This window comes from Cupressus sempervirens, chromosome 8, assembly GCF_028749045.1.
Source record: "Cupressus sempervirens isolate cs-2001-9-10 chromosome 8, ASM2874904v1, whole genome shotgun sequence".
In the NCBI taxonomy this organism is placed as follows: domain Eukaryota; kingdom Viridiplantae; phylum Streptophyta; class Pinopsida; order Cupressales; family Cupressaceae; genus Cupressus; species Cupressus sempervirens.
The window spans coordinates 651,079,386-651,102,714 of NC_143125.1; positions in this window are offsets into that span (position 1 = coordinate 651,079,386).

The following is a 23,329-nucleotide window of genomic DNA, read 5'->3' on the forward strand; positions in this document are numbered from 1 at the left end:
AGGAATAGCTAGTGTGATGGGGGTGAAAGACTGGAAGCTTGGTTGAACTGGTGATGGAGGAGAAGCTGGGATATCAGATGGCATGACTAGATAGTTTGGAATAACTCTTGGATTTTGGGGGATGGTTGGTGGAATTTTTCTAAGGCTCTCAAGATACCCTTCATAGTCAACAAGATCTTCATCATTATTGGAATAGGAGGTAGCAGGAGCAAGGACAATACGATCGAATATATCATGATAGGATTGGTACTTCATGCTTTGACGATGAGTTTGATGGGGATGGGGTCTTGCATATGGATTAACACAGAAGCTCATGGTTGGATTTGGATTAAGCTCAGATTTTGGATTGGCTAATGAAAGATTTCCTAGGGAGAGTCAAAGTTGTACGACAGACCTAAGGAGGATTGGCTAGAGATTTTTGGCTTTCTTGTGGATGGAAGACTTCAAGGGCATGTTGTCAAAAAGTGAGAGTTTTGCTTTCCTATGTGCAGGATTGGTGGAGATTGTGTCAACTTAAGGATAGACTAATGATCCTATGGGCATGACATGAGATTGGCCACTTGTGGATCCCAACCTTTAGCTCAAGGTGATGAAGGATACAAGTGACAAAATTGGATTACCCTAGACAATGCTCTGTCAGAGGGATAACCTTGGTGAGATTGGTTGATTGGTAGGATTGATTGGATAGCAAATTTTGGTAGAGTGACAACAACTCTTTGAAGGCTTGGGTGTGTTTTTGGATTGGGTTGCTAGTTGGTTGGTGGGGGGATTTAGATGGACTTTGGATTTGGGATTTTTCTAAGGTAGAGAACTAGATAGATTTGGTTACGACAAGGGAGCTTGGGTAATTTTCTCATGAGGCAGTGACTACGCTAAGTATGCCTTGACTTGGGAGATTTCTACTTTTCTGGGATTTTGACCAAAGTTGGCAAACATTCATTCAAAGGCTATGAACAAATAAGTAGACAAAATTTTGGAGCAAGCACATCAAACACACCCACATCCTAGGAAGCTTTCTAGAAGGATGAAATTTGGTTTAGCTAGGGAGTCCTCGATTACGCAAGGTACGTGAGGCCCATATCCATAGATGAAATAAAAAAAAGATGTTACACAGCCGAGAGGAGCGGTAACCCACTTCTCCTCTTTCACTTCTCAAGGGTATAAAGTTCCTTGAGGCTTAGCCCGAGTGACAAAATCTTGATCCCAAGAGAGGTGTCTTTCAATTCACCTCTCAATCTTTATACTCCGTCGAAATGCTGGAGTTGAGGTTGTCCAAGGGGTGATGAAATCCCCAAGCAGACCTCCTAAAAAAAAAGGAAAACAAGGTTTTGGATCCTAATCTTATGCACCCAAGATGGCCTTGAAAGACGACAAGGAGAGAGAAGACTTGGATGACCTTGGGCTAAAAAGCACAGTTCTTTTTCAATTGATGATTTAGATTTTGTAAGCTATGATTGAAGACACTTGTGATTATGGCATACAATGTTCATTCCAACTTGACAGCATCATCAACATAATAAAAATTGAGAATTCGTCAACGTAAGAAAAGCAAGCATCATTGAGATGCATCAAAACCATGCAATGTTCATTTATTGTTAGGCATTCAAGATTGTGTTAGAGTGTTTTAAGCCCAAATTGGAAGTGTGAGATATTGCAATGATTAGTTGATTTTTGGCATTCAAGATTGAGTTTATTTGTTTTAAGCATGCATTCCAATAAAAGGTTGATTTTTATCCATGGCATTCAAGAGTGTGTTTTTGAACAACATTAATTCAAAGAAAAATGCTTAAACATTCAAGTTCATTCCAAGAAAAACCTAAGAAACATGATTAAGTTTGTTGCTCCAACCTGCAATAAGACAAAAAAACAATTTGATTAGTTACCCAAAATCTTCCAAAATGGAAGCTTAACTATGGGAAATTTGTTTTCAACTTTTTTTGTTTTTTTTAATATGCATAAAAATGCTTAGAATGGTCTATTTCCTACGGAACCACTAAAAGTCAAAATTTGATTTATACTCTTTTTTTTTTTAATAGTGATTTTTGGTGTTCTTAAACATACAGGTTCATTTGTTAGAGTTTTGAAAGCATGCAAAGACAATGACTTGGACAAGACAGCCAAAAACTAGGCGAAAAATCTTGAAAAATAGTACAACAGGCGAAGACGCCAATCTACACAGACGCTGATCTACACAGACGCTAATCTGCGTAGATGACAGTCTGATGAAAAAAGTAGCTGGTGGCGTCGGAGACGACAGTTGGCAGATTGTGGCGATGGAGACGATAGTTTGACAGGCAGAGATGCCAAAATTTGTAGATGACAGTTTGGGCTTTCGAAGATAGTGGTTGAGCTCGCGCAGACGACGGTTGTACAAGCGTAGACGACGGTTGAACTTGCAGAGATGACGGTTGGGTTTGTGCAGATGACAGTTGAGATGGCAGAGATGACTATTGAGTTTGCGCAGATGATGTTTTGCAGAGATGACAGGCAGACATGCCAAATTGCAGAGACGACAGGTGGAGACGACACTGCATGAAGTGAACCGACAGACGCGGGTTTTTTTCAAAAATTTTTGTTTTCTTGGTTATTTTCAGATTTTTGAGGATACATCTTCTTCTCTAGTGCATCCTTCCACCTGCAAAACCAAGCAAACACACCTTGCAACAACTCAAACAACATAAACCATTAGATTGTTAGTTTTTTAAGCACAAAATATAGATTGAAATGGATGAAAAAAAATGACCCATAGCGGGGTCCCACCGGGCGTGTCAAAATGTATACACTAATCTAATGTGCTAGAAATACTAATTCAATGAAAGTATTTACACATTAAACTAACATAACATATAAGAGAGATAAAGAGAAGACAAACTCAAATGAAAATGTGAGCCATGGATAGGCTCTCTCAATGAGCTTGTTCTCTTATTTTTGAGATGTGTCTATGTGTAGATTGGGGATGTATGCTCAAATGCTCAAAGTTTGCTTCAATGGTGGAGATGGATAATAGAAAATTGGTAGCTTTGTGAACTCTCAATTTGGCATTATAAGGGTAAGATTGATTGTTTTGGCTCTCAAAAGGGCATGGTAACTTTAGCTCAAAGATTGTTGATTTTAATAGCTTGAGATGGGATTCAATTTATAGGCTAAGGGGTAGAGGGATGGAGGGCTTAGATGCAAGGATGGATGAAGGCTTAAGGAGGGCTAGAATGCACTCAAAAGGGAGCACATGGATTGTGCTTGTTTAGCACCAATGGAAAGGTGACACTTGTCACAAGGAGAATGAGTGTGAGAGGGTAGGCTGAAGGGTTGGTTAAAGGCATGATGAGTGGGGTTGAGTATGTAAGAGAGATGTAAGAGGAATGAGTGTGGAAGAGGGAAGAGTGTGGAAGATGGGTGTAAGAGTCATGAGTGGGCTTGTAAGAGTCTTTTATGGTTTGTAAGAGCACTCATGACTTGGTGGTTGGGATTTTTGAGGGGAGACTTTGGTTTGGATTAGGAAAGTCTTAAACTTGTTTAAGGAATGTGACAACATTAGGGGGTGGATTAGGCTTGGGTTTAGGATTAGATTAGAGATGTTAGAGATGTGCAAGTGGATGGCATTAATGAGGGTGGGTGAGTTAGTGGCTAAGCTAAGTTAGTATGGGTGGATGGGGTGGATTAGGCTAAATGGAGGATTAGGGATAGGTTAGGGGTTTTTGGATTTGAGGATTTTATTTATCAAATAGATTTATTTAATAAATGGGGATTTTTTGAATTAGATAGAAGAATAGGATTTAATTGATAAATAATAGGTTATTTGATTTATCAATTAGGACTATAGATGATTAATTAAATTAATCAACTAGGGATGACAAAGGATTAATTAAATAAAAATTTAATTAATGATGCCTTTAGAGATAACTAAATAGGATTACTAAAGTAGTGTAATCAAATTTAGGTGTCTACACCTTTAAACCAAGATCTCTCTTCCTTCCTTCCACCATTATTGTTCCTAGAGTAACCAGTATAGCTACCTCTAGAGTAATTACCTCTTTTACCAATAGGTTGATCTTTGCATCCTTTATCTTGTACTACATTATCAGATTTGCTACTTTCTCCATAGGTTCTGCCTCTACTTCTTTGAAATCTACCACCTATTCCTCTCTGTTATTGAACATGTCTTTTTGTTAATCATTCTTCAACCTTCAAAGAAAATTGGTATGGTTCTTCCATAATATCCATCTTAACATAGCTAATATAATCTTGAATTAATGTTCTCAGGCCATTCAGGTATCTAGCCACTTTCTCAACTTCATCATATGTATGTCCAGATCTAATATCTAGCTTGTAAAATTTTGAGGTCTATTCTTTCACACTCATATCCTTTTTTCTCATATTTTCAATTTTTCTCAACAAACTAACTTGGTAGTCTATTGGGAGAAACTTCTTTTTCTTTCCTAGTATCTTTTTCCATGTCTTGATATTTTCCTCTCCTCTCTTTTGTCTCTTAGTTTGTAAATGATCCCACCAAAGAGATGCATGACCCTTCAACTTTATGATTGCTATCTTAACCTTCTTGTTATTAGGATTACCTTCATACTCAAAATACTTATCCATCCAAGAGATCCAATCCAATACTGCATCATTCCCAAGTCTTCCATCATAATAAGAAACTTCAACAACGGGTCTAAAGTTAGCCGTAGAAAAAACTCTCAAAAGTGTTTCCTCATCTTGTTCAATTTCAGGTTTAGGATTTGGATTAGGTGCTGCCTCTTCCTCATCACTAACATCTTCAAGATGTACACCTCTTCTCTAGGCTATATCTACAACTTCAAGCCTGGATGCAATCTGTTTCAACATATCCATTATAACATTATCAATATTTCCTCTACCAAAACCATCATGACAATAGTTCATGATGTAGACACCTAAATTTGATTACATCACTTAAGTAATCCTATTTTTCCATCTCCTAAGTTTTTAATATTTAATTAATTAATCATCATCCCTAATTTAATTAATTAGCTATAGTCCAATTGATAAAATCAAATGACAACCAAAATTCTAAATTATCAATTAAACCCCTCTTCTATTAAATAAAATAAATGAACAACATATATTTAATTTAATTCCAAATCCCCCCCTTTTTGATTAGTAAGAGGCTGAAGCCAAGATTCATTATTATTATGTGTGATTAATTATTATTATCTTGTGTAGAGTCAAACCCAAGACCTCTCAGATAAGAGGCTCACAATTTATCATTGTGTTGTAGGCTCTTGCCCTCCAAATCCCATTTTATTAAATAAATTAAATCCCCAAACTCTAACTATCCCTAAATCCTTATCATTAGCTAAATCCAACCCATTAACCCATGCTAACCTCTCTTATCCAATTAATTTACCCACCTCATTAATGCTAGCCCACTTGCATCCCTCTAACATGCTACTTGAATCCTAATTCCCTCCTAAGCTAAGCCTAATCCCTTCCCTAAATATGTGCACAACCTTAAGCAATGATTAAGAAGTTCGAAGCCAAAGAAAAGTCAAAATTTCATCCCATCCCCCTTACATTCCTATCCACATGGCTTAAAGGATCTTACATGAATTAATGGCTCTTTAAGGCCTCTTACATCCCTCTTCCACATTTTTTTCCCTCATAACTCCCTTTTACTACCCATTTTGACCCTCCTGCCTCATCTAATGCTCTTGTGACACTTGTCACAAGGCTATGGATTTGAAGAAGCACAATCCATGTGCTTCCCTCTCCTTCAATTGTAGCCTTCCCTCACCCTCCATCCATCCTTGCATCCTAGTCATCCATATCACTACCCCTTGGCCTATAAATTGGACCCTTCCCCTCTCATAAATCATCCACTTTTCATGCAAACTTATAATGATCCATTAACCATCAAAGTTATCCATTTCACCCTTACCATGTCAAAATCGACATACACCTCCATTGTTGAAACCTTCATCCATCTTCATGCTTGATCAAAAACCCATCATTTGAGGCTTGAGCACAAGTACCATCATTTAAACATATCTATGAATCAAGGTTAATCTTAGGGAGCTCATCATACTCTGTTTGTATTCTCCTTTTCTATTTCCTTTGTCCATTCATGTGTTGTTATAGTTTTAGTTTGTGAATGATAAATTTATATTGTTGTTCTTTGCACACTAATCTAATAGCATACATTTTGGCATGCTCGATGTGACCTCACATTCGGGTAATTCTCAATCACTTGTCCTTATGTTCATTAATCCAAAAAATAGATGTATTGTGTTTATTATTTTTCATACTTGGGTTTTTACTTTGTTTGTAGGTTTATAAGTGCCAATCTAGACAACACATTCCCAACCACCTTACCTTTTTTCGCACAACAAAACCTAAAAATATTATTTTTTCTCAATCCTGCAGCCGTGAGTTTGAGGGAAACTATTTGCGAGAGTGTGGACCCACAAAGGTGGGATAACTTTTATATCTTATCCTCTTTGTCATGTGGCCATTCCCCTTGTCTATGTCCTTTTCTTTCATTCCTACCTTCATTCTATCTATAGGATCATGTGTATGTGCTTGTGGGTTCACCTATACTACATGCAGGATCACTATGTATTACAAACCTAAAGACAATAATCAAAACCTATTTCCTTTCCTTGAACCTTGATTAAATTATTTGATGGAAATGCTTAGTATGTCTGTGAGATTGCAGTGTGGCGAGTTCTCTCTGTAAGTATTTGATGAAGGGTGCTCCCCTTAATACCATAAACACATAATAAAAATAGAGAAACAAGAGAAAATGTAAGAAAAAAAATGGACTTCTTATTATTGCTGCAAATGTGGAATTATAGAATTCACAAGTAAAATATGCTAACCTAAATGGGCACCTTCATTATAGTAATCTGCAAGACCAAGCTGGGAACTACCACCCAGAACTATTCTAGACAATATTCAAGCCTTTCTTAAATGGGCAATTTTATACCACCTAGGAAGGTTCTAGACATTGAAACTTAATACCTAGGCTCAACAGACCCTAACAATACATATAGAGTTGACCAAATACATCTTTGACATTTATTTTAATTTTTTTGGGTAACTTAACTTTACAAGGCCATAACTCTCGAACCATTGCTTTGATGGCTATTATAACCACTTTTTAGAAATTCCAACTCATGATCTATGGGATCGAAACCATGCAAGCATCCATCTATCAAGTTTTTGAACCTCATCCCGGACCTCTAAGGCCTTCAAAACTAAGTTCAAAGATTTTTCTCCAAAATTTTCCATCAAAAATCCACAATAACTTCTTCGATACTTAAGCTGAAGCTATGAGATTTTTATGGTAGGCTTATAATTCTAAAATGAACCTTCATGTAGAAAATGAGAACATTTTGAGCTCATATGACAAACTTACTAAAAATAGCAAGTTCCTAGAAATAGTAACCTCCCTATCTACTAGTCCTTATTAAAATAGAAAAGATTGAAAATATTTTTGGGTGATGCAAGATTTCTCTTACACTCAGGATTCTCCTGCATTAGTATTTCTTTTGCGACCCATTATTTTATCATTTTCTACACTAGTTTTAGGCAATGTTCTGACTAGTTTAACTACATTCCCATGTTGTGAGATTGCATGTTGACTTTGGTGGGTTCACTATTATTTTAATATGGGGTCTTCTATGAGAATCCTTGTAGATGGAGCAATGTGCAGGTTCTAGTAATTTTTTTCTTTAAGGTTGTTGTTAAAGGAATTTACTTGTATGGTTAACTATGCTCTAAAATTCACATATCTCAATTTGGGCTTTAAAAATTAATCAAATCAAATATTGAGTGCTTTAAAGAAAATCTACAAACATACTTTCAATGGAAGGAATGATTAGAACAAATAAATACACTCTTGAATGCAAAGGACCAAAGAACCAAAGAACCAAAGTAATGAATCACACTTCAATTTGGGCATAAAGTGCTTTTACAAGTAAAGCATAAAATGCTTTACTTGTATGGTTAACTATGCTCTAAAATTCACATATCTCAATTTGGGCTTTAAAAATTAATCAAATCAAATATTGAGTGCTTTAAAGAAAATCTACAAACATACTTTCAATGGAATGAATGATTAGAACAAATAAATACACTCTTGAATGCAAAGGACCAAAGAACCAAAGTAATGAATCACACTTCAATTTGGGCATAAAATGCTTTTACAAGGTCTTTATTGCCTAAAATCAATGAATATTGTAAAAGTAACACACTTCAAATTTGGGGCTTAAAAAGAATTCACACACTCTTAAATGCTTTAAGGATAAATAACCCTTATTCTTATATCTTTCCACGCTTTTACACGTGATTTATTTTGTTGACTCAATTTACTTTGTTGCTCATCGGTGTAAAGTTGGAAAGAACCTTGCATGTTAATCATGAGTGTCTTCAAAGTCATAGATAGAAAAAACCTAAAAGCTTCAAAATTAGAATGAACAAAGTGTCTTGCGTGTCTTAAGATTGTGTCTTTTAACACATCTTTGAGTTATCTTTTATTTCTTGCAAAGTAGAACCATTTAATTACATGACACATATATTGAGATTTGTTAGCAAGATCATTCACAACAACCTAGAAGTGTTTATAATGAGTTTTTCATCATCTGGTAAGTGAATCTCCTTTAGATAGAAGCTCAAACTAGTAAAATCCTCTAGCTAATATATAAATGAGAAGAAAAGTAAAAAAAATTCTTCATCGAGCAAGTTTGGGTGATGCATCTCTGGTGGTAGCCTAAGGTGGGAAAACTTTGCCATGATTTCATCATGGTCAAAATAGATTCTTAAGTGAATCACACACATAAAAACGATTTGGCTGACTCCATAAATCTAATTATGAACCAATTTAGTAGCTACCCTTTTATCCTTGGTGTGTTACTCATGGTGTAAGAGAATATAAGGCTTCTCTGAAGTTAACTAACATATGTTTTTTCCCTGGTAGAGGCATAAGGCTACTTGGACTTCATCCCCAAGAGACATTGTCCCCATAGAAGGGGGGCTTCTATTTTTCATACCTTGAAGGATCATTGACCTATAAGTTTTTTAATCAACTCTTGTATCAACTTACCTCTTTGATTATAGGAAAATATCACACTAGATTCATAAAACATCAAGATGGGCTCCTCTCGAAAGGCCTAATGAGTAACATGTTGAAACCAAATTGACCTTAGGGATAAAATTGTGCTTGAATTGTCTTATTTGTGCAAAGACCTTGTGAAATTTTCTTTTGTAAAACATACACTTTGGTTACTATCAAATCATTTTTCTAAAGAGATTGCTTTGTCCTTTGAGAGATTGCTTGCTCATAGTACACCATATCCTTTATCAAAAGAGTCTTATCCTTGTTGTTTCAAAATGGTTTTTAGCAAGTCTATTCACAAAAACCCTAAGTATAGCTTGTTTTACTTCACCTCTTACTTTGTAACAAAGTTCATTATATCATCGTTTAATAAAAACCATTTCTTATCTACTTAGACCCATTTACTAATCAAGAGATTCATATCATCCAACCTAAGTAAAAGGTATACTTGGTGTAGTCACTACCTTAACCCATAGTTGAGATAAACCTAGTAGAAACCTCATGTTAGACTAACCAAAACCCAAGTTTAAAAAGGTCAAAATTCAACAACCAATAGTCTATAGAGAGACAAAAGCATAACATAAGAAACACACACCTAATCCAATGATTGCTAAACTAGATTAAATTGAGAAAGAAGGTATTGAGGTTTTCTTACAAACCAAGTGACATCATAAGGTTCAAAAATTAACCTTAAGATGTGGAGTCAACCAAAGCCTCATCAACTACACTAGATATACCCACTTTGAGTAGGTTCCTTTTTTGCCACACACACTTTTCATTTATCACATCATAGATTTGTCCTCTAGGGTTATCATATAGGTTCTTATCATCCTTAGGCATTTTGTAGATTCATTATCCTTAGATCATGCTTTAGAAATCCATCCCCATCCAAATGCAAATCATAGATCAAATTCCTCTATCATCTCCATCATCCTTGAGCATTTGGTGTCATTTTGTTGAGAGTTGTCTATCCTACATCCTACATTTATCATACTATCACAACTATCCCTTTAAACCGAGCACTATCTAGGGTAATATATATTTGTCATTTGTGTCCCTCATCACCTTGAGCTAAAGGTTGGGATCCACACTTGATCATCGTTTGTCTTGTAAAAGGTCACAAGTTTTTTGTATAGTTGACATCACCATTACATCTTGAGATTACACATAAGGAAAAAATTCTGTTTTCACTTGGACATCACATTACTAATCCTTTAGGCCTCATAGGTATCATATCATTAGAAGTAAGATCCTCCATAATCTCGCCTTGCATCTATCATACATCTCTAAATCTTAGAAAATCCTTACATCATGGTTGTCATATCCTTAAAAAGTTTAGCAAAAACATCCACCCACATATACTTCCACACATTGTCATACCACTTTACATCTCATCGTTAGGAGCATTATTATTTCATTCTATCTACCACACATTTCAAAAAAAACAAAAGGAAGACGAAAGCCATGGATCTTAATATTGGTAGTGGGATGGCTAGCACACAACCATACCCAATGTTGTCTATAACCACACATGACACACCATGACAAAAAATAGATGATTTGGGTCCCTCGCTCAACATAGATGCCTTTATGAATCAACCAGGGCACACAACCATTGTCAATGTTGTCATAGATAGAAATAGAGAAACCATTATGGAAAACTTCCTAAGAGACAATGTCAGTGCTTTTAGCTCGAGACGACCACCACCATTGGATACATTAGATCTCACCCATCCCTTATTTGGAAGACTACCACTACCCATTGGTTCATTTGATCCTGATGACCCTATTTTCATACTAGAAAGAAGAAATCAACTGGTACAACTAGAACTCATGGATCCAAATATACCATCAACCCAAATTAGTGCTTCCATCCCACAAAGTAACCAACCCAGCATAGCATAATCATTAGTCCACACAACATCCCAACATACCACTACTACATTGTCCACATCTACAAGAATCTCCACTATCACTACTCCAATTTCACAATCCATTTCTCTACCACTTAGTAGTACTACACCTTCTCTCCCTCAAGTTACCACTTCCACCTCATATACATCCACTAGTGCTACAACCAATCCCTTCCAATAGTTAATCCAATCGACAATTTAGTACACCATAGGGATGCCTCTACCAAGATCTAGAAATCCATGTTTTATCCCACCAAATATTAGTATCAACCCATTTCCTTCCATCCAAAACACTACTACCACATTTCCACTATGTCCTTGGAATTTTCTACAGCCACAAGGACCAACTACAAATGTTTTTACCAATAATATGTTCATGACTAATTTTCAACCACCACTATTATGCTCAGTGAACCCAACACCTACCATCACAAATTATATTTCCATGCCACTCCTAGTTAGTAACCAAATAATACCATGATAATCAGTGCCAACAATAGGTGCATTTCCTTACACCAACTATTTGGCTCCATACAACTCCCAGTTGCCACCTCAACCAAGTGCACAATCCTAACATGTATTTTCATTATATCCACCACCACCACCGTTCCAAAAAAACCCACTATAGCTAATGCATATTCAAACCTCCAAACAGAATCATCCAATCAGATAATAGTCTCACATCTATCTTCCACTCCAATGACCAACTTACCAAAACCACATCATAGAAGCACAATAATATGTCCAATCACCATCCCAAAAACCCATAAATCCCATCCTAGTAGTAGTACAATCTGTATGCCACCCATCACAATATACAAGCCAAAGCCATCCATATTCACGCATGTCATCCTGTACATACCCTCCACTGGGGGCACCAGGATTGGGGCCACCAAAAATAACACCTGTTAACCTTGAGTGGGAAGAGATGAAAAGTGCCCTAAAAGAACTCAAGGATGGAAAAAAATCCAAGATGACCATGGATTCATGCTATGAAATTTGCCCCTCCATGTATCATGAGTGCATCAAATTTTCACATCATGGCACTTGTTGACATTCAGTCAAGTTTGTTATTAGTGACAAAACTTATTCATATTCTGTATGGATACTGAGCTCATTGAACAATCTACAAAGTTTGCCATGTAATTTAGTAGCCATCAAGCTCTACCGTTCCTATCAAGCATTCTAGTGGTTACCAAGGGAATTTAGTTAGTGTGAAGTGAAACAATTCAAATTGAGTAGAATCAATTAGTGTGAAGTGAAACAATTCAAATTGAGTAGAATCAATTAGTGTGAAGTCTAGTAGTTCAACCCGAGCATTTCAGTGGTTACCAAGCTTTACAATTTCTACTAAGCTAGCAATTCATGTGAAGCAAAGTTAGTGTTAATAGAGGTATGTGATGATTAGTGTTTACTGAGTGCAATCATGGTAAACATGTAATTCAATTTATACCAAGTTACATAGTATCTACTGAGTCATTAGTGTAGACCAAGTTTAAGACTACTCTGAGATATTGTAAGTTTATACCAAGTTACATAGTATCACTCTGCTGCTGATTCACATTTGTAGTAGTATGAGTCAGAACTTCAAAGAACCTCTATCATCAATTCATATTGTAATTCAAAGATCAACTTTTTCATTCTAATAGGTGAATCAATCCAAATCCTTTAACAGGGTAGACTTAATAGTCTTTTCTCAAATCTCTTAATAGAGTGCATACTTCATTATGTGTTTGTAAAACCTCTAAAAAGGTGGACCTAGCAGTCCTAATTGCTCCTAATAGGGAAGATCATCAGAAGTGATCATTGTAAGCCTTAATGGGCCAACTTTATGCTGCAATATTGAAGTTTTATGGGTATTGTCCCTACCCTAGTTTTACTTTCTATTTGGAAGGTTTCTGGGTCACTAAATTATTGTGTTCAAGTGTTATGAATGTTTTATGTTTTCAATTTCTCATGCATGCAATTAGATCTAATTTAATGAATCAAATGGAAATTGGATTATTGCAATTAAGATATAAATTTGGTAAAGTTTTTGAGGTTATTGATTCACCCCTCCCCTCTCAGTAACCTAGCTAGTCTTGAATATTTCCAACAATTGGTATCAGAGCTTTGTAGTTCTCAGGATAAAGTTTAATAGCTTGAGCAAAGATCAAGGATAATGGAGATATTTAGACTTAACAAAACCATTGACAATGGAAAGCTATATCTAGAAATGGCCATTGCACAACTCAATAAAGCTAAGGAGCAACTTTTTGAATCCCTGAAAAGAAGGAAGGAACTTGTAAATCTAATGAATGATCATTAGTGCATTGAAGAAAAGATTGAAGACTTTTTCCCTTCAAGCAGTTTAGATGAAGCAAATAATACAATCAAAGAACTCTTAGAGAAGAATGGTTCCCTACAAGAAGAAGTAAGAAAACTCAAAAGAGAACAAGAAATTCAGTCAGTAAGGCTATGTGAAATCTTGGAATAGAGGAACAAGATGAAAGAAGAAACGGATGGCAGGAACAATGAGATCTAGAACCAATCCCTTTAGCATGCAGATCTTATGTATCAAATCTCCAATGCAAATGAGGAAATCATGAGCCAAAGATAGATCAATGAAAGATTAAGAAATGATCTAAATTTGGAAAGACAAATAAATGATAGAATAAGAAGTGAGCTGAGATCTGAAAAGAAAATTAGTGAAAAATTGAAAAATGACCTAAACACTAAAAAATAAATCAATGAAAAAATGATGAAATCCCAAGCAGACATGAATCGATTGAATCAACTGAATGAGCAGAACATCTATACATAAAAGGGTAAAGAAAGAATTGGATACAAAGAAGAAGGTGAATCCTCCAAACAAAGTTCTTAAAAGAATCAAAGACCTACTTGCAATCACTATGGTAAGATAGGTCACACATCAAATAAATGTTGGAGTAATGATAATGCAAAATTCAAAGGTAAGTGCTACAATTGCAATCAACATGGTCGCACGACTAATTAATGCAAAGAGAAACCAAAATTTGAAGGTAAGTGTCACAAATGCAAGAAATAAGGTCATAAGGCATCAGACTGCAGAACCAAGTCATTCAATCTAGCAGAGCAAATTGTGAAAGCAATATTCAGTTGGGACTATAACACTTAGTATAGATGTCATTACTATGGAGAATATGGATACATTGGCATGAATTATGTTAAACATCACACAAGGAAGAGAGATACCACCATAAGATGTTTCACTTGTACAAAACTTGGCCAAGAATTGCATGAATACAGGTAAAATTGAAGATGAAAAGAAAGTAAAAGAAGATAAAATTCGAAAGTAGATGAGGCAGAAATGGATTCCTGAATCTACCAAGGAATCTAGTCCAAGAAATGATGCTCATGTCACTCAAGAAGTGGGTGACTCCACCATTTCCAACTAAGTTCTTAAGGAAGAACTAGAATGACGTTATCAAGATCACATCCAAATAGTTCCAATTGAAAAAAAGAAAAAGATCCAAATCGGTATTCAAGATACAAAAGGATAACTGAATGAGATTAGTATTATTTATCACCAAGTTACTTTCTCTATTGAGTAAGGTTGGGTCATGGACTCTACCGAGTAAGGTTGGAAGTAACAAGTCATGCATGGTTACTGAGTTATGAAGTCTTTACCAAGTGATTCAAGTAGATAATGGATGATAGCTATCATGCATAATGATGTCATCATAGCTACCTTCATACAGAGCATTAATGAAAATTTTTTAACAAAAAGAAAGAAATTGAACTCATTTTTCACTGAGAATTTTAAGTTTTATTGCGATCAAGTGAATTGCAAAGTGATCAAGATTCCATAGGTGGTTAACAAAGGAAAGAGGAGAATAGAAAAACTCAAAGAAAGCACACCTCCTATGTTGACCAAAGGAAAAGGAGAAGATGTTGAAGAAGTAGAGGATGAAGAGGAGTTAGAAAAGGAAGAAGAGCCAATGAAGAAGGCAAGGTAATCATCACCAAGCCATCAACTACAATTTTTACGAGGAGATCAAGGAAGAAAGGTAGTGAAGTTGTCTTTAGCAAACCTCCTCCCACCTTCCAAGAAAAAATGAAACAATTGGAAGAAGGTTCTAGTATAACCAATTTCAAATCATTGAAGTATGAAACTAGGATAGAGGCTGAGAAGAAATAGGTTGAAGAATTGGTGTTAACCAAGATGGGAAAATGGAAGTATTCCCCAAATCAGATAGCCTCCTTGATCTCTAATGAATTATTAGAGAAATTAAAGCTAAGATGGGACTCTGCTATGCAAATAGCAAAAGATATCTATGCACAAACCTTGAAGTAGTTGTTATCGAGCATCACAGATGCTGAAGTAAAAGAGTCTCTAAAGAAGAATGAAGATAAAATGACTCTTAGATTTAATACTTGTTTAATTTTGTTAAAGGATATAGAGCATGTGGTTAAGAATTTCAGAAGTATGTGGAAGAATTTTTATCACTTGCATAAACAAAGTGACTTCCCTGTAGAAGTCAAGGATGATGACAGTGATGATGAAGAAGAAGAAACATACATTGAGCCAACACATTTTGACAATGAAGAAGTTGAAAAAGATAAAGAGGAAGAAGCTACTGAGGAAGACAAAGAAGATGATGATGAGACTGATCCTATGAATATAGTAGCTGTATTCATTGCCTCACTTCCTCACTCTCTAGCTAAACTAGTAGCCACATCAAGTTCAGAGAAAGCTTCAACAAGTTTGATTATGACCACAACAAATAAATAAAATGTCCAATCACTCTTCACTCCCACATAGCTCAACACTTCATTGATAGAAGTGTCTACCACTTCATCTATCGAGCTGTAGCCTCCCTCTTCTTTAGCTTCCGAGTTAGCATCATCAACAATGAGTACAATATGTTCTACAATTTTGTGTTCTTCTATAGTAAGTACAATTTTGGATTCTATAGTTTTGTCTTCTACAATTCTAGATACTTTTGTAAGTACTTTAGTTTTGGATTCAGTAAGCATTCCAGTTAGTATTCCATAAGTTTGGACTATATCAATTTTCACAACTAGTCCTACTATCTTTATTATTGTTTCTATTCTAGATTTAAAGGCATTAAGTACAAGGGTAGTTGAATCTAAGGCTTAGTAGAGTACACAATTTTTGAGTAAAGGAGATAAAGGAGGATATAGATCTAGATGAGGAAATTAAGATTCCCAAATGGGATTTTGATAATATCACTATAGATCAAATGCATATAGCTGGTCAACTTCTCCAAAAGAAGGCAAAGCAAAAGAAATTAAGAGAGGAGAGAGATAGAGAATATAAAATCATTGATGATGCCAAGAATATTTTGATTGGGGCTATAGGTGTTGAAGTTGATACTTCTCAATAGTTTGTTTCAATTAGAAGAGGTAGTCTAGAGGTTTAATGAGGACTCCAATGGTCAAGATAATTTGATTGAGAAAGCATAAAATAAATTTGATAATAAAGTGCATAAGCACATTGCTCAACAATTAGCTATTCAGCAAGTAGAGCTTTCCTCAATTTTGACTAATCTTGAAACCTCTTGCACAAATGTATCATCACTTTTTGGAAAGTTATGTAATGTTACCTAGTTTACAAAGGAAATAAAGAGAAAACTAGCAAAGAATGATGAAAATCTAAAGGCTAGTACACAACAGTTGCAACTTGACCCTAGTTCAAGCTCTACACATCATATGAAGATCAGATTCTTATCAGATATGCAGGCAGAATTGTTGAGAGAAGAAGCAAGGATTTGATCTTCACTAATAGATATTCAAAATATGATCCTTCGCATCATGTATATAGTGCAAAAGCATATTTTTTATTTAAAAACATTGATCCACGACAACAAATTCTCCATAGTAGATCACGTGATAGAACTATCTGCAGAAGTGCAAGTTGCTCTCCATATATGAAAAGTTTTGCAAAAGAACTAGGATAAGACTCTAGCACTCATACTTAAGGTACATTTTGATTTTCTTTCTTGTATTGGTGTCTCCATGTAAATAAGTTTTGAATAAATCTTTAGCATTATTATTAAAAAGGGGGAGAAACACTTAGTATGTATATAGGGGGAGAGACACTTAATATGCTATATGGGGAGAGACACTTGTCATACTATGTATATTATATGGGAGAGAACCATGCAAAGGAAGAAAGTGTATATAACAGAGAATTTGCAAATGTGGTATATTGTATATACTTGAAAAAAAAACAAAATTTGAAAAATATCAAAAATAGTATACCATATCAAGCTAGTATCACATTGTGATGTATATAAGTTTTGGCTGATATGTGTTTTTGTCACTAATGCCAAAGGGGGAGATTGTTGACATTCAGTCAAGTTTTTTATTATTGAAAACACTTATTCAGATTCTGTATGGCTACCAAGCTCATTGAACAATCTATAGTGTTTTCTATATAATTCAGTAGCCATCGAGCTCTACATTTCCTATCGAGCATTCTGGTGGTTACCAAGGGAATTTAGTTAGTGTGAAGTGCAATAGTTCAAACCGAGTAGAATTAGTCAGTGTGAAGTCCAACAGTTCAACCCGAGCATTTAAGTGGTTACCAAGCTTTGTAGTTTCTACTAAGCTAGCAATTCATGTGAAGCAAAGTTAGTGTTAACTAAGCTATGTGCTGATTAGTGTTTACTGAGTGCAGTCATGGTAAACATGTACTTTAGTTTATACCAAGTTACACAGTATCTACTAAGTCACCAGTGCAAATCGAGTTCAAGACTACTCTAAGGTGATTAGTAGGAACCAAGCTTCTACTTCTATTAAATGCATGACAATGCTAAGTAGTGATAGTGGATGCCGAGTATTAGAACTTCACCAAGTCAGTCTTCAGAACTCGAGTGTCTTCATTTGGGCCGACTTTGTAATATTGGTGTAACTTGTATATTGGACAACTTTATAATTATGTTAATTGGATTGATATATATATATATGTATTGTATCCTATCCAAGTGTGGAATAGTATGAATATGTGATAATAATGTGAAAAAGAAGCATGTGAATGTGAATCATTAGTAGACAAAGTGTATTGAAGGTCATATTAGAAAAGGAGTAGCAGTATCATATCTATCACATAAAGGTGATTAGCACTTCAGAGAATCTCTATCAGCAATTCAGTTTGTAAGTTAGAGATCAACTATTTCATTCTAATAGGTGAATCAATCCAAATCCTTTAACAAGGTAGACTTAACAATCTTTTCTCAAATCTCTTAATAGAGTGCATACTTCATTGTGTGTTTTTAAATCTCTAAAAAGGTGAACCTAGCAGTCCTATTTGCTCCTAATAGAGTAGATCATCAGAAGTGATCATTGTAAGCCTTAACAAGCCAACTTTATGTTGCAGTATTGAAGTTTTATGGGTATCATCCCCACCCCAATTTTACTTTCTATTTGGAAGGTTTTTGGGTCACCAAATTATTGTGTTCATGTGCCATGAATGTTTTTGAGGTTATTGATTCACCCTTCCCCTCTCAATAACCTAGCTAGTCTTGCATATTTCCAACAAGCACTAAGATAACCATCCATGTTGATCCCAAACCCTGTGCATATTACAACATGGTAGAAGCATCCTATGATAACCATTGCCCCAGAATGGAGGTTGGCACCACCATGGAAAATTCTTTAGTACTTGACATGATCCTAACACCATATTAGCCTTCACACTCTCCATTGTTAAGATCAACTACCAAGGCTGTGGTGAATGTAGTCTCTCAGATGCCTTTGTTTTTGGTGCTCTACCTCTTGATGCACATACTTAGGGGTGCCTGACCTATGAGGGGCCAAAGCCAGACACAACTTCTTAGCTCAAACAACTCAGGCCTACCACATTTGTTGCTAACAAGATCCTTAATGGAGAAGAAATAGCCCCTGACATTAGTACAAGGTTATACAAAGACCCACCTCTAGAATGTAAATAACTCCTTGAATACTTCAAAAAAAAATATCCACACTCACATTGAATTTCTACCAAATAGTGGGATTATCAAGGAGGTGGCCTAGGATGTGAAGAGTCAAACATCAGACAACTAGTAGAAGCGTACAAAAAGGAGAAGAAGAAAGGTCTAGGCTACAGACTCCCCATGATTGGGGCACTACTAAAGATGCTCGTGCCTTTTTAAACATCCAGAGAAACCTCATAGAAGTCAAAGACACTCTTGAGAAAGTTGGAAAGAAGTCCTACGATAATATTTTCCTTGACAAACTCATCTTAGGAGCATCTGTTCTCTATGAACTATTCATCAATGTCATAGACCTTCCCCCCACTCATCCTTAACTCATTAATTGGGGCCAACCAAGTGTTCTACATGTTAATGATTTTTCTATGGAGCAAGTGCTCCTTAGATTCATTGGATCCAAAATACCACAGAAAAATCCATTGCTGCTATCAACTTATGTCTACAAATTTTCCTCAAAGGATTTATTTGGGGAAGATGAGATCTCTAGTTACAAAAATGATCACAATAAAGAAAATAAAAAGAAAAAAAGAAAAAACAAAGGTATCCCTTGGTAAAAATTCTTTTGGAGTGCCATCAGATCATTCAAAAAATGAAATAAACATAAAAGACATATTTGATGGTGAAAACCTCTCAGAGGCCCCTAAAGATGGAGATTTCATCCTTCCCCCACAAGATCACATGCCTGTAGTATCATCAATCTTGATTGAGGACACTAGGCCAGTCAACATCAGTCTAATAGAGACAAGAAGGATTACATACATTGCAACATCCTTACCATTAGATCAATAAAACCTTCTCATTAAAGTGCTTCAAGAAAATATTGGTCAATTTGCATGGTCTTCTCAGGACATACCCAAACTAGATACAAAAGTCAAGCTAGTTAAGTAGAAACTCTAAAAAATGCATCCCAAGGTTGCTCTACTAGTGAAAGAAGAGTTAAAAAAGATGTTAGATGCAAAGATCATTTGCCCAATTGATTATTTAGTCTGAATCTCCAATATGGTACCCATCACCAAGCCTTCTAGTGATATCAAAATCTACATAGATTTTAGGGACCTCAATAAGGCTTGTCCCAAAGATGACTTCCCTTTACCAAATATTGACATGATTATAGATCTCATAGTAGGCCATGAGCTATTATTCCTCATGGAGATTGTCTTGGTATAATCAAATATAGAGAGTAGAAGAGGATCAACATAAAACAACATTCACTACTCCTTGGGGGACCTTTGCTACAACATGATGCCATTTGGGTTAAAGAATTAAGGAGAAAACTAATAGTGAGATATGATAGTCATCTTCCATGACCTCATCCATAAAACCCTTGAAGATTATGTATATGACATCTTGGTCAAATCTATTAATGCCTTGGATCACCTATCTCTCATGGAAGAAGTTTTTGACTAGTTAGCAAAGTATCACCTCATGCTTAACCCTAAGAAATGTATTTTTGGTATTATGTCTGGCAAGCTCCTAGGGTTTATTATATCAAGAAATTTAATTGAGATTGACCCCCAGAAGGTCAAAGCCATCATGGATATACCTCTACCCAAAGCACTACGACAACTTTGTTCTCTCGAAGGAAAGTTGCAATCAGTAAGATAGATCATCTTATAGCTAGCAGATAAATGCCAATTGTTTACACATTTTCTCACAAAAGGATCAAAGTTTCAGACAAGATCCTATATGTTAGCACAACTTTAAATAGATCAAATAATACTTGGCCAACACACCTATCTTTTTTCTACTAGTTGATGGGAGACCATTGATACTGTACATAACAACTACCTTAACAACATTAGGCACACTTCTAGCATAACTTGATGACAAAGGGAAAGAAAGAGCCAACTAATACATCAACCACACTCTAGTTGGTTATGAGACTGATTATGCTCCTATGGAAAAAGCTTATTTAGCTATGGTTTTTGCCACTTAGGAGCTCCGCCATTACATGCCAAGTCATATTGTGCAACTCATCTCCAAGATTGATCCTTTGAAATACATGTTATCACATACATCACTCATAGGATGCTTAACAAAATTGGTCATGCTTCTTAGTGAATTTAACGTCCAATATGTTGATAGAAAGGCATTGAAGGGACAAGCTATAAAAGATTGCTTGGTTGATGCACCCTTAGTCGATGATAACCCTCTAGTTATGGAGTTTCCAGATCAACATATCTACATGATAGAAGAACAACCATCATGGAAGCTTTACTTTCATGGATCTTATAGCTCCCATGGTTCTAGAGTAGGAATATTTTTGGTCACCCCTAAGGGAAAATACATTAATAAATCTTTCAAACTATGGTTCCAGTGTAAAAACAACATATCAAAATATGCGGCTCTTATTGCAAGCCTCAAAATCATGGTTGAATGGAACATAATAGAGCTACAAGTATTTGGAGACTCACAATTTATTATCAAGCAAATCCTTGATGAATACAAAATAAAGGATGATAAACTCCAAACTTACAAAGGATTGGTTGATCAATTGAAGCAACATTTCAATCAGATCCAATTTATGTAGGTGTCAAGGTTGCAAAACAAGGCTATAGATACCATGGCCACTATCAGTTCACTCTTGGAAATTTCTCAAGAAGCTACATAGTATGATTTCTTAGTAAAGTAGTTACAAGAGCCTACATACAAGAATGTCAAATCAATGTGGGTATGCAATTTGGTTGGTCCCCAATCCCCATGGTACAACAAAATTCACACTTATCTAAAAAATGATATCATATCTCCTCATCTCACACAAAACCAACACCAAAACCTCATTCATAGAGCATACCTCTTAGTGTTTTGACAAAAATGAGGCTGGAATAGATCTCAAAGAGGTACATGCTAGAATTTGTGGTGTTCACATGAGCGATATAGTCTTAGATCCAGACAAATACTACGAGTTGGTTACTATTGGTCTACTATTGAACATGATGCTTGTGAATTTGTCAAAAGGTGTCTACCTTTTCAGAAACATGAAAATTTAATATGAGCTCTGGGTCAAGATCTCCAACCTATTGCATTTCCATGGCCATTTGCATGGTGGGCATTTGACCTTGTTGACATTATTGCACCCCTATCTTCAAAATGCCACAAATGGATCATCACCACAACATATTATTTCACCAAATGGGTGGAGGAAGTCCTACTTATCACTACCACAAGAGTTTAAGTATCTAAATTCATCCCCTACCTCATTATATGCCACTTTAGTACCCCTATTACCATTTTCACAAACCATAGAGGTAACTTATAAAACCTCACTATGGAAGAGTTGTGCACCTCCCTCTACATTCATCACCATTTTTCTAGCTTTTACTTTCCACAAGGTAATGGTCAGGATGAGGCAAATAAAAAAACCCTACTCAAAATGCTCAAGAAAGTTGTCAATGATTCTAGTTGTGATTGACATCTGTAAATCAACCTAGCCTTATGGGCTTATCACACTTCCTTCAGCACATCCAATGGCACAACTTCATACTCCCTGATCTATGGTGCTAAGGTAGTCTTTACTATTGAGGTTCAACTCCCATCCTTGCACATATCTTTATGAGGAAAAATATCGAACGAGGACTACAGAGTTGCCAGACTCACACAACTGGATCTACTAGATGAAAGAAGGCAACAACCCTATGATCATCTCACAATCTATTAGAATCACCTCAAGCATAACTTCAACAATAAGGTTCACCCATGGAAATTTCATATTGGTGACATGGTCCTCAATGAAAAGAAGGGAAAGTTTGAGCCCACATGGCTTGGTCCATATGATGTCACAACATCTTTCAGCTTAGAAGCATATCAACTATCAACACTTGAAGGTGAAACACTAAATGATCCCGCCAAAATAATTCACCTCAAGAAGTTATATGCTTAAGCCCATCAATGTATCCTACTAATCCTACAAAAAGAATTAAAAAAATCCAAAAATCCAAAAAAGCAAAAGAAAATAGTGAAGCAATATAAGTATCCAATGGTGAAAATTTGGCAAAATCAAGCACCTTGGATAGGTATCTTGGTGAAAACCTAGCAATAGGTGCCAGGTGTACTTGGCCTTCCCATTATCTATCAACGATTTACATCCTCCCATCATCTCACCCAATATACTCACCATCTCCCCATGTTCCCATGTTCTAGCACCACATCAAAACAATATCCATATCACTCTCCCAATTCCTGAACTTGGAAATAGAATTAAAGAAGCATCTTCTATCATTGACATTCCCTAGTATATCATATCCCTATATCATATCCATGTATCATATCCCCTGTATCATCTCTATGTATCATATCTGTGTATCATATCCCCTGTATTATGATCAATGTACCATATCTCATTTCCGCTATCT